The sequence below is a fragment of the Tupaia chinensis genome, unplaced genomic scaffold (genome assembly GCF_000334495.1).
Source record: "Tupaia chinensis unplaced genomic scaffold, TupChi_1.0 Scaffold144472_1, whole genome shotgun sequence".
Classification (NCBI taxonomy): Eukaryota; Metazoa; Chordata; class Mammalia; order Scandentia; family Tupaiidae; genus Tupaia; species Tupaia belangeri.
The window spans coordinates 597,984-603,360 of NW_006204331.1; the positions used below are offsets into that span (position 1 = coordinate 597,984).

General features: G+C 64.6%; 1 protein-coding gene across 1 annotated transcript in view; it reads right to left on the reverse strand.

Moving 5' to 3' along the window:
• Positions 1-5,377, reverse strand: part of KCNQ2 (potassium voltage-gated channel subfamily Q member 2) — a gene marked incomplete at its 5' end in the record, with an annotated part of 52,517 nt that overhangs the window by 36,807 nt on the left and 10,333 nt on the right.

Here is a 5,377-nt window from a genome sequence, read left to right on the forward strand (position 1 = left end):
CTCCACAAGCATCCCCAGTACTCAGTGGCAAGCCCAAATCCTCCCAAACGTACACACACTTTCTGCTAACCTGCTCCCTATCCCGCCCGGGAGGCTGCGAAGGCGGGCATCCACCTCCCCAGACTGCTGCGGGCCAAGCGCCTGGGCACGAGGCTCCCCTCCGGCCCTCCCCGAGGGACAGAGCCGGGCAGGGCCAGCCAAGGCCAAGGCACCCAAAGAAAGGCAGGGAGGCGAGCCCAGCATGTGTGGGAGCCAGGAGAAGCATGCCAGGAGGCCTCTAAGGAAGCACGTCGTGTGTTGGTGTTTCCGGCAGGTGTGAGCCAAGACGGAAGAGGATAGTCTGCCATTCAGCCGGCGGGTCCTGCCAGTTACAAAGGAGGCGTGCGAAGCCCTCTGGTCAGAGGCAAGGAGAGGGGTTCCACGTCGGTCCAGACGCCATGTCATTCACACGGTGACCCTGAAGGACCAGGAGCAGGAGGGGACAGAGCCTCCCAGCAGGGTGCCCGCCTGCACGTCCTCGCCCCGTGCTGCGTCAGCAATTCATGCGGCCATCGCACGATGACCACGGAGCCCACGGAGCCTCAGGGCCAGACTCCAGTCAGGCTCACACCCGAGCGAGGCATGGTCACCCTCTAACGGGCCAAGGGCATCCCGCAGCACCGCGAAGACCCTGTACAGCAGGTACAGCATGCCGGCGGTCCCAGGTCACGGCTACATCTGTCCCTGCCGCATCTAAGCTGGGACGGACACAGGCAACCGATGCGGGCTGGCTGCCTGCCCACCCCGTGGGCCTCTCCGGACATCGGCTCCAGTCTGCATACGTCCAGGGCCGCTCCACCACAGGGATGGCGAAGTTCAGAGAGAAACTTCTAAAGGAAAGGCTTCTGGCTGCCCATCCTGATGGAAAGGCAGGTCAAGTGCTGCCCCTCCTCCACTGCACATCAGGGTCGAAGCTGGCTCCGGGGCCTTCCGAAGGAGCCGGACCGGGTGTGGCCCTGGCCATTCTGCTGAGGGTCTCCACGGGGCCTGAGCTCTGACTCCAGCGTCTGCTCGGTGGGTTCATCTCTGCCTGTGGCGCCATGTCAGTTCGAGAAGTTGGGGTCTGCCCAGACAGACTCTACCTCCTGAGGGGTCCCCGTTCCTGTGCCGTGCGCAGAGACACCCTGTCAGAGCAGAAAGGCCTGACGACCTTCCTGCTGGACCAGGTGCCCATCGGCCCTGCAGGAGCCAGCAGGACATGGTGTGGACACCACAAGGTCAGCACTGGCTCATGGGATCACAGGCCGCAGGGCTGCTGTGCAGGGGCCAGCGTGGGCACCGGCTGGAACCCGGGAGTCCGGCCTTGCTGTCTGGAGTGCGAGTTCCACGGGTGGCAGGCTGGCAGCTCGGCAGGGCTCCCATGCCGCAGCTTTCGGAAGAATCCCTCGTCTTCTGGAAACCTCCATCCGAGCCCGGAAGGCCTGGACTGGACAAGGCCAGCCCCTGCTGCGGAGGGGCTGCTCTATCTGCACCGTGGTCACATCACAGATCCTGCCCACCGGCACTGGCGCCAGGGCCGGCCGAGCTGGCACCTGCAACTGACTGCCAGAAGCCAGGAAAGGAAAAAGAGCCTCAGCCAGGGGCCTGGGCCTGCCAGCCCAGAACCAGTGGGCCCCACTGTTCAGACACAGCCACCCCAATACCCTGGGGGTGCCGGAGGGCGGCCGGAGGAAGGAAGTGAGCTCTCACTGGGCTGCCTGCTCCCAGCTGAGGGCCACGCCTGCACAAGGGCTACCACCAGCCCTCGCCCAGTGCCAGGGCCGCAGCAGAAGCCCTCCAGCGCACAACCAGGGGGCCTCAGAGCTTCTGTGCAGGTCAGCAAGGACGCACAGCCCAGGACACAGCCAAACTGGCCAAGTGGTGGCTCTCTGGGGCAGAGTCCCTCAGGCCAAGGTGGGACCCAGCAGGAGCACAGCGTGTGCAAGACTGAACAGGGACCCCAGGGAGAGCCTGGTCTGGGAGCCCACACCTGCCCTGCTCCACCCCAGCATCCAGGACATAAGCCTCCCTGGGGGATCCCAAGGCTGTGCGGTCCAATCAGGCTGGCCACAGGCACCGCACACCAGCAGCAGGAGCACAGCACCGGGGCCCTCGGCCACTCCGGGTACATGGCTCCTGAGAGCCGCCGCGTCCCAGCGCCCCAGCTCTGAGAACGGCCACTGGCAGCAGCTCCACTAGCGCCCACTGATAGTGGCACACACATGAGAAAACAGTCCATTTCAAAACCACAATTAATTTCCTGTGCTCGTCAGTCAATTTCATCAATTAGCTGGCCCTGGAGAAGTGCGTGCCGCCCTCTTGCACCTCCTTCCCCGTCTCTGCCTGGTGGCAGTTCCTGACGGCTGGGAGAGGAGCACAGGGAAGGACAGGGAAGGCCTGGGTTCCAGGTCAGGGCCTTGAGGCTGGCCAGGGGAGGAGCACAGGAGGGCACCAGAGCCCAGCTCAGCCCAGCGGTAGACACAGGGCCTGGGAGACACATCATCCTGGCGGGCTTCCTGAGGAGGTATCCACAGATGGGCCCACAGGATGAAGAGGACTGGCCTGACCAGCAGAGGAGACAACAGGTGGGAGGCCCAGAAGGAGGGCGGCATCCAGGAAGCCTGCTCCTCACGTTGCCAACGGTCCCCTCGACAGGACAAGGCCCACGGCCTCACGTGACCTCCTCCCAGCTGGCTCCCTGCGGTGGCTCTGACCAGGCCTCTCAGAACGTCCCGAAACCCTGGGGTTGGCACAGGTGGATGTGGCCGTGACTGGCCATCTTCAGCCCTTCCCGGCGTCGGTGGCCAGGACAGAGCCAGCAACTCGGGAAGACAAGCCAGTCCCGCGGAGAGATCCACACGTCCCAGCTCAGCCAGGGAGGGGCACGCTGCCACTCTGCCACCCGGCCACTGCCCCTCCAGGAGAGAAGCCCTGAAGTCACCAGCCCTCAGTCACTCCCTGGAAGGGCCAATGCCAGCCCCAGTCTAGTTCCACGTCAAGAGCGGCCGCTACTGGCTCTGGTGGGAGGATGGCATCGTGGGCAGCAGTGTGGGCCACGCGATGGCCCTGGGACAGGTGAGCAGTGGCCGTCAGCCGTCCCCACTCTTCGTCTGGCCACGTAGCCAGATGACAGACATGCCGTCCCAGGCCTCCCCAGTCCAAAGGCACCTCTGAGGCCAGCCCCGTGGCATACCCGCCTTACAGCAGGGACGCGAGGTGGGCAGGGCTCTGCCACTCCCTCCTGTCTGTCCCCAGGCCGGGCCCAGGTGTGCTCAGGCCGCTCTGGCCTCACAGCCCTGGACACGCCACCTCCGGCAAAGAGGGCCCCTCCGTGGGCCCAGGTGGGACGGGGTGGGGACTCACCCTCAGAGACCAGCCTGGAGCTCAAGGCTGAGTGAGGGGCAGAGCTGTCAGGGTCACCCGGCCGGAGACACGGAAAAGGGCAGGAAAGCGTCTGCAAGTGCCCAGCAGGGGCCGCGGGCCGTGAAACAAGTTCTCGGAGGGAGGGGTCCCAGACCCTCACTGGTCCTTTGAGGGACAGAGGCCTTGTGGGCTGCGCCATGTGCAGAGCACCGAGGGCCAGGAGTTCAGCCCTCCCCAGACGTGCAGTGGGCACTCTGCCCACAGGCTCTCCATACCCAGAGAGCCAGGCCTGAGGCCCGGGTGGCAGTGGCCTCACATGTTCCGGCCCAGTTCTGGCCAAGCCCCTGGCCTGGGGAAAGAATGGACAGATGAGGTTGCAGATGGAGACGGCGTGAGTCAGCGTGAAGGGCTTCGGGGTGCCTCCCTAACAGCCATCACCAAGGAGACGGGCCTGGTGGGCAGCTGGTCCCCACGCCCGTCGCCCCAGGCCCTGCCCCTGGGCCTCGCTGGACCCAGCCCACACGAGGCCCTGTGCCCACCAGGGCAGTCCCGAATCTCCAGAGTGCTGTTGCAGAGGGTAAGGGCGCAGCACAGCAGGGCCAGGGTGCCGTGGGAAGGCCTCGGTCAGATGAGGCGGGGCGCCGGGTACCTCAGCTGAGCTCTGGGCAGAGGCAGGGCCTGAGTGCCGTGGGAGGGAACAAGGAGGCCGCACCGATGAGGCTCAGCCTGCCAGCACGGCGTGCGTGGGCACGTGGCTGTGCTCCTGCCATGCGTGTGCGTGGGCATGTGCATGTGTGTGTGGCTGTGCTCCTGCCGTGCCTGTGTGTGCGCGTGGGCACGTGGCTATGCTCCTGCCATGCATGTGCGTGTGCATGAGTGCGTGGCTGTGCTCCTGCCATGCATGTGCATGGGCATGTGCATGTGCGTGTGGCTGTGCTCCTGCCGTGCGTGTGTGTGTGCATGTGCGTGTGCCTGTGCTCCTGCTGTATGTGTGCATGTGCGTGTGGCTGTGCATGTGGCTGTGCTCCTGCTGTGTGTGTGTGTGCATGGGCGCGTGGCTGTGCTCCTGCCATGTGTGTGCATGGGCATGTGTGTGTGCATGTGGCTGTGCTCCTGCCATGTGTGTGCATGTGCATGTGTGTGTGGCTGTGCCCCTGCCGTGTGTGTGCATGGGCGTGTGCATGTGGCTGTGCTCCTGCCATGCATGTGTGTGCATGTGCATGTGGCTGTGCTCCTGCCATGCATGTGCATGGGTGCATGGCTGTGCTCCTGCCATGTGTGTGCATGGGCGTGTGCATCTGGCTGTGCTCCCGCCATGCATGTGTGTGTGCATGGGTGCGTGGCTGTGCTCCTGCCATGCATGTGCGTGTATGTGGGCACGTGGCTGTGCTCCTGCCATGTGTGTGCATGTGTATGTGTGCATGGCTGTGCTCCTGCTGTGTGTGTGCATGGGCGTGTGCATGTGGCTGTGCTCCTGCCATGCGTATGTGGTGTGCATCTGGCTGTGCTCCCGCCATGCATGTGTGTGTGCATGGGTGCGTGGCTGTGCTCCTGCCATGCATGTGCGTGTATGTGGGCACGTGGCTGTGCTCCTGCCATGTGTGTGCATGTGTATGTGTGCATGGCTGTGCTCCTGCTGTGTGTGTGCATGGGCGTGTGCATGTGGCTGTGCTCCTGCCATGCGTATGTGTGTGCATGGGTGAGTGGCTGTGCTCCTGCTGTGCATGTGTGTGGGCACGTGGCTGTCCTGCCATGTGTGTGGGGGCGTGTGGCTGTGCTCCTGCAGTGTGTATGTGTGTGCGTGGGCACGTGGCCGTGCTCCTGCCATGCGTGTGTGTGGGCGTGTGGCTGTGCTCCTGCCATGCGTCTGCGTGGGTGTGGGCGTAAGCGTGTGTGTGGGCGCATGGCTGCGCTCCTGCTGTACATCTGCATGGGCAAGTGTGTGGGCGTGTGGCTGTGCTCCTGCCATGCGTGTGCGTGGGCGTGTGGCTGTGCG